This window comes from Stegastes partitus, unplaced genomic scaffold, assembly GCF_000690725.1.
Source record: "Stegastes partitus isolate 25-593 unplaced genomic scaffold, Stegastes_partitus-1.0.2 Scaffold698, whole genome shotgun sequence".
Taxonomy (NCBI): domain Eukaryota; kingdom Metazoa; phylum Chordata; class Actinopteri; family Pomacentridae; genus Stegastes; species Stegastes partitus.
In genome coordinates this window covers 205,039-211,145 of record NW_007578429.1, presented here as the reverse complement: position 1 = coordinate 211,145, position 6,107 = coordinate 205,039, and positions in this window count along the sequence as shown.

Genomic DNA, 6,107 nt, shown 5'->3' with positions numbered 1-6,107 from the left:
AATACAAAAAATTCCAGATTGGAAAACAAAATAAAATTAAAAAACTCAGCCAAGATATTTTACAAAGTTTAATTTTGGGTCCCAAATATTAAATGCTTGTTGATTTTAAGATAATTTCACATCATCGTCAATGCATGAGAAGCTTTTATTAGCGCTAGCCCACATTAGCTTAGCACGCAAGCTAATCAACAGCTGCAGTCCTCCTCCAGTTCTGAGCATGAGCAGTAGGGTTGTGTTTCTGAATGAACCCGAGGAGATAAATAAAACTGAATCGTTCCTCCTTCAGATGTTCAAGGCCGACATTCGTATTCACGGCTGGTGTTCTGGTCGGGTTCTTGGCAGCGATTCAAACCTACAATCAGAGTAATGGAGCAGCTTCAGGCTCAGCGACGGACAAGTAACCCAACGTTTTATTAAACCGTGACGTGAACACGTCGGTGACTTTCTGCCACATTCATTTTTATTCTAATAATCAGTACTGATGTCTTTTAATATCTGTAGCATTTATCATCCTCATATCTGTATTTATAAGACAGTGTAAGTGGAATTTTAGTATTAATACATAATGTGATAAAAGGTAAAAATTGTAAAACAATATATATACATTTTAAAATACCCTTAATACACAAACAATTTCTTTCAAATAACCACAAATATCTGGAAAAGTATGTATATTAGGGACTAAAAAAATAAAAAATCTATCTTAACCATCAACCCACGTAATTACATAAATGCTAATTAGTTTGTTTATTTATTTGTTTTTACAGTATTTGACCATAAAATTACACTATTTTTATCGTATAGTTTTAAGATTTTGTCATTTTCACAATTTTGGACCACTTCGTTCCATATGTTTTCCATTTTTGCAACATCTTTGCTACCAGACCTCCAGCAAATGCTAACCGTAAGCTAACCGTAGCCAAATTAGCGGAGGCTAACTTTAATACAACTATGAAGCTACTTCCTGCAAATCAGACGTTTTACCAGCGTGTCACCCAACAACAGGACAGACAAGAGCTTAACATTCTTTTATGGCCTTAGTTGGCGCTAGTTAGCAAATGTTAACATGCTAACATGCTAAATTAGCATGGTTAGCTTGGTAAATATCATATGAACGTTGCTCTCATGAACATGTTAGTTGGGATTTTCAGAATTCTGACTTTTTTCTCAGAACTTAAATACATTTTTCGCGGTGGCGATAACCGTCTTTGGTAGCATGCTAACGTTAGCATAAAAGAATTCTGCATTCTTGACATGTAATTTGATGTGCGTATTTTAAAATACTATGCAGGCTAACAGAAGAACATTTTTAGCTGCAGATTGACAGTCTGGAGCCAAAACTATCGTATTAATCTTATTTTCCAACACGATAGCGTCACAAAAACATGACAGTTAGCCTGTAAGATGTGGCAGAAAGACTAATAAATCAGAACGACAGGGACAAAGAGGATTCATGTTCGCTGTGAGTGTTCGTCAACACTCGAGCAGCTCAAAGTCTGTTTTTTTTACGGTGGAGATTAAAGGCGTCCGGAGAGGCTTCAGGTTTTTCTTTAACCTTTTATGGGTCGGGCTGAGACGTGAGCTCACATGCTTCCCTCTGACCTGCACGACGCCGGCGACTTGTGTCAACAGTCGGGAATTCGAGCCTCCGAGTCGTACTTAACTCGTCCCGTGAACCAGAAACAGTCTGGAGAGCCTTTGTCGGGTTAACGTTCCACCTCACGACTCAGTGATGCAGAGTTAAAGACGAGAGGAAGAAAAACAGCCGTCATCGGCCTCCAGTCGACTTCACAGCGAACAAAGATTTCCAAACAAAAAGACGCTTCATGGTTTCCTGTTTGCTGACTGACAGCCAGCTGATGTCAGACAAACAGATCAGATGAAACCTGGAGTTAAATGAAGGCTTCACGTCCTGCAGAGCTCCAGTCAGCAGCCTCAGGTGTTGCTGTGTTTACTACACTGTAAAAAATTACCTGGTAAAAAGAAAGGTGACAATCTGGTAAATACATGCTTATTTCCTCTGATTTTACTGGTTATTAGAAATCATTTAACAAAACTGTAAATTGCTCAAACAATTACAGTTCAAACTGTTTTATGCTTTAAAGCTTCACATCACTCATCAGCAGCTCCATGTTTTCATCATTATTCAGTCACGCTGACCTCAGATCAGATCCACCTGGACAGGTTCCAGGTGTTCAGCTGAGCAGAGATGTTAAACCAGAGTTCACTCAAATCAACATCCACAAACTGAAAGAGATCGAAAACAGAACCACCAAGTGGATTAACAACTCATTTAAGGTGATTTTTACGTCATTCAGCTTCGGCTGAGAAGAAGAAGTGAAGCTCAGGAGGCCAATTAGAGGAGGTCAGTGTGAACGCTAATGAGTCGTTAGTGGAGCTAACGGAGGATCAAAGAGCATCAGGAGGAACGAGCAGGAACCACCGAGTCCAGCAGCAGAACAGGAAGAACAGAGCCGACCCGTATGAAGGGAAATAGAGGTTTATGAGGATTTACAGTTTTTCAGGGATTTTACCGACTTTAATTAAACGAATTCTGTGAATATCGTTACAGGTCTTCACTGTTTTGTTAAATTACAGAAAATAAACAGTTTTTTGTTTTGTTTTTTCAGATTGTTCTAGTTAATTTACATAATTTACATAAATGGAGAAAATAATTTTTTGTAAAAAAAAATATTTATATATTGTTTTCCCCTTTTAACAGAGGCAGCTCTCTAATTTACATTCTTTGCCTGTTTTGTCACAGAAAATTATTTGTAAAATCACTGAAAAACAAGTATTAATTTAATGTACTTAAAAAAAAAAAAAACTAGATTTTTTCGTGACATAACTCATAATTATATGTAATTTACCAAAATTGGGGAAATTTGTAAATTGTAAATAAAAAAATAAAAACATAATAAAGTTTAAAAATGTTTTTTTCTAAAATAAATAAATGAAAAAAAATGCAAAAACTGTAAATCATCAAAACGTGGTGTATTTACAAATAGTAGTTAACTAAAGCTGCATCATTAAATGTGTGTAAATCAGCAAAGAACATCATAAATTTGTGTTCGACCATAAAACGACCCTGTTAAACGTCTTAAAATCCACCTAAGAAATCCTCATTTTACACATATTTGCAGTGTTTTTTGGGAAATTCTGTATGTTAGGGATTCATAAATGTCTATATTTTAAACTGTGGTTTTCCAGATGACCTTTGTGTTGTTAAATTACAGATGTTATCTCGTAAAATCACAGATTTAAAGTAATAATTTCATGTTAACAGTCGTTATCCTTCCGTCGGTGACATCAACGGTTAGCGGTTAGCTTTGAGTCACTGCGATGCAAAGAAAAGCTGTAAAAGAGGATTTTGTGACTCATCTTCTGGCACCCTGAGTGAACTCTGCAGGATTCCTCCCTCAGGATCTGCCGTCGATCAATACATCGGCTAGCTGTCACCACACATCCAGTCTCTGGTTCAAGTCAAGCTGCGACTCGCTGACCCGCGAGGCGCTAATCTGATTTCACGTCTCACTCACCTTCTGCTGTTTCTAACATTCGGACCAAAGATCTGCTGCTTGGAGCAAAAGTTTTAGGAAGTTATGTCACAAAATACGAGGCTACAGCTGCAGCTGGTTAGCTTAGCTTAGCATAAAGACCAGACACTAGCTAGGGATAAACACGCTTTCTTTATTAATGCCACCAATCAATAAATAAATGCTAATGAAAAATGAAACTGTCAAAACTTAAAAAGATTGATGCCAACAGCCGGTTAGCATAGCTTAGCATAAAGACCAGAAAGAGATTACCGGTTTCTCCCTGTTTTGTTAAATCAGAAATCATTGAAAAAAAAGTGAATATTTTTACAAATGGATTACAAACAAAAACGATGCAAACTGTAAAGTCAACATTAAAAGTCTTTATTTTTACAAAAAGTAATTTACTGTAAATTTACAATTTTACTGATATTTTACAGATTTTTCCAATTTGTCTGTAAAACTATGTATTTTGAGAACTGCAGAACTGTTATTTCACAGATTTTCCCTGTTTTGTTAAATTACAGATGATTTCTAGTAAAATTACAGAAAAGTTTTTATTTACATCTTCGTTATAAATAACGTAATTTTTACAAATATTTATTTTTTACAGTGTGTTTCTGTGACTTTACTCTGTATTATGTGTAATTTAACAAAACAGGTTAACAATGATATTTTTCACTGATTTACATCCAGTAAAAAACAGTAAATTCATGGTTAAATGTTATAAAAAAGAATAAATTCTGATTTGTAAAAATGTCATTTTTTGACAAGGATGTTATTTTACATTTTTGTCCTGTTTGTTGTGTGATTTTTTTAATCACATAAAAAACTATTTATTTGTTTTTTTTTTACGTTTAACTGTAAAATGACACGTTCTTCTTTTTGTAATACTGTGTTTAAATAAGCAAAAAATCATATTGACAAGACAAATTCTTAACATCATAGGTTGAAAAATGTCATTTATTTATTATTTGTTTTGTCATTTTACTAAATATTATTTATAATTTTAACAAAACAGGAAAAAACTCATGTAAATAAGGAACCCATGGACCAGTTTTCAATCCTTAATAGACGTAATTCTTCTTTCAAATATCTTTAAAATACAGATTTAAATTGTAAAAGTCCAGATGTTTGAAGCTGCTGTTACGTACAGTCTGTTTTTTTTCATTAATTCATCAGAACAACATGACTTCACTCCTTCAGCTCTCATCGTGTTTCTATTCCTCCTCTGTTGTCTCGTCACTTCGTCTCTCTGATCCAGAACCAGCGTCCAGCTCCTCGGCCTCCTTTCTCGGCCTGAGCCTCGTCAGCGCTGACATGTCTCCAGGCCGCCGTGACCGGACCCCCTGGGTGGGACCACCCAGCCGGGCCCTGTCAGGCCCAGCTGGGACGCCTCCGCCCCTCCTCCTCCGTCCCCAGACTCCTGCAGGAGGCTTTGATTCCATTTTTATCTGCCTGCAGACCCTCCTCCTGCTTCTCATCAGCATAAACCCTGATGGAGACGATCGGGGAGCGAAGCAGCTCAGATCTGCTTTTCTTTTATTTTTATTTTCCTTCTTTTTGTTTCTTGTCGACGTGCAAGTTCAGCAGAAGCAGCGTTTTTCTGCACCGGCTGTCAGGAAGCGAGCGTCCTGTCCTGACCAATGAGCGTCAACGAGCCGGCGTCCAGTCAGTCTGTCAGCTCCTCATCAGCAGAACCACAGCCGGGCTGGAAAGTAAAGGTTCTGGAGCCGCTGGAGGCCGATCGGCGCTGTTAGGGCAGAAATACCAGCGTTAGAGTCAATCTGGGGCGTTTTATGTTGTTTTAATAAATAAACGTGTAGATTTTATAAGATATGAGCTTTAATTTAACAAAACAGGGAAAATTTGTAAAGAGTTAGAAAATGATTTCTCATTTTTGAGTAATAAACACACAATAGACTGGATTATTCCTTCAATGTCTGCAAATGAATTCAGTAAAATAATAATAATAAAAATAATAATAATGATAATAATTTGTTAGAAAATTGGTGGAATATTGTAATGTTTAAAAATGTAAAAACCTGTGAAAATAACTGCTTTTTTTCTTTCTTTTTTTAACAGTCTACATGTAAATTAACACTTTATTTCTCTATGATTTTACCATTTTATTATCTGTAATTTAGCAAAATTTAAAAAGTCTTTAAAGTACTTATTATAGAAATAATTACTTACCATTTTTCAGTCCTTTACGTCCATAATATTTATTTTAAATGACGGCAAATATCTTCTAAAAAAACAATTTTTATCTGAAAATTTGTGTCATTTTGTTCAAAAAGTGACAAAATGGTGATTTGTAAATATACAAACATTTGATGTGGACGTTCTGGTTTTGTTGGGGTTTTTTTTTTGCTTGTTTTCAATTGTAAAATAATAAGATTCAATTCTAAAATAAGATTTTTTTTCCTGTAATTTCAATTGATATTTTCAGAAATGGTATAAAACTGTGAAAATATGTAAAATAACTGTATTGAGGGAAAAAAAGTGAAAATAACTGGATTTTTGTTGTGGTTTTTTTTTTTTTACAAGCCAATATGTTAAAAAAAATAA